A 1,528-nucleotide genomic window follows, 5' to 3' on the forward strand; every position below is an offset into this window, starting at 1 on the left:
TCAGTCACCCCCACCTGGGGTCACAGGTGGGCTCCGGCATCCTTGGAGTCCCGTCTCTCCCAAGGGCTCAGCAGACCTGCTCCCTGCTTCAGAGAGAAGAAAGAGGAAGTGGTCCCAGAGCCACAGCCCTGAAGGGGAAAGGCCAGGGCTCCCGCAGGGGAGGAGCCTGCTTGGGCCCCATCCCTCCCACCATGGGCGCTGACCTTGGACTCCTGTAGACCCCTGGTCCCAGAAGCCACTCCAAGGGGGGAGTGAGGGGCCAGAGGTGGCTTCCAGAACTGGGCTCTAGGCCTGAGACGCTCACCACTCTGGCCAACCACACTTTCTTTCTTACAAGGTTCCCGGGGGATTTTATTTGGTCCTTTCTCCACAACTTCTCTGCGTCTGACCCTGTTCACTGTTGTAAGGAAACAGCTTCTTTAATTAAAAATAAATCACAAGCCTATTAGGGGCTGGCAGAGAGAAGTAATGTGCTGTTCTTGCCTCCTCCCTCCCTGGGCTTCTCTCATTTTAATAACTGCTGTCTCCACCTTCATGCCCCAGGGGAAGGCAACTTCCTCCCCAAAACTCTGATGTTAATAATAACAAACACACACTCTTTCTCAGTGCTGTACAAGTATTTTCTCATTTAACACCACAACAATCTTATGAGGTGGGCCCTATTATGACCTCCATTTTACAGAAGAAAAAACTGAGGATCAGAGAGGTTAGGTAACTTGCCCAAAGTCACCCAGTAAGAAACACAAAAAAAGAAGTCAGAGTTCTAAAGCAGAGAAGTCAGCGTCCTACAATTCCAGCAGATTTGGTTGGAAGCCTGGATGACCAGTTTCTGCTGCTCCATCCTCGAGCTTCCCTGCTCCCAGCCCACTGGGTTGTCTCTGCCTCCCTCCTTTACGACTTGGTCTCCCAGCCCTTCCAGAACAATGATCTCTGCTTCTCTTCTTATTCAAGTCTTACAGGCCCTTCAGGGCTCTCCCACTGGGTTCTGGTCTCACTTGCCCTAAGCAAGGGCCCTCCACTGAGACTGGTCTTTGTCCTGGAGGATAGGGGCTGAGCCTCATTCATTCTGGTACCCAAAGCGCCTGGCAGTTTCACGCTCCAGCGCCTGTGAAACACTGGGGCCTCCCACGCCCAAGAGCTTCCCTCCCTCAGAGTTTCGCCTGAGCAATTTCTTCTAGCAGATGCCTTCTCCCCTCATGTCTGCTGCTGCTGCTAAGTCGCTTCAGTCGTGTCCGACTCTGTGCGACCCCATAGAAGGCAGCCCACCAGGCTCCCCCGTCCCTGGGATTCTCCAGGCAAGAACACTGAAGTGGGTTGCCATTTCCTTCTCCAATGCATGAAAGTGAAAAGTGAAGTCGCTCAATCGTGTCCGACTCTTTGAGACCCCCATGGACTGCAGCCCACCAGGCTCCTCCATCCATGGGATTTTCCAGGCAAGAGTACTGGAGTGGGGTGCCATTGCCTTCTCCGCCCCTCATGTCTAAACCTCACTAACTCGCCTCACTTTCTGTTATGGAGAATTTGGAAC

This window comes from Budorcas taxicolor, chromosome 11, assembly GCF_023091745.1.
Source record: "Budorcas taxicolor isolate Tak-1 chromosome 11, Takin1.1, whole genome shotgun sequence".
Lineage (NCBI taxonomy): Eukaryota > Metazoa > Chordata > Mammalia > Artiodactyla > Bovidae > Budorcas > Budorcas taxicolor.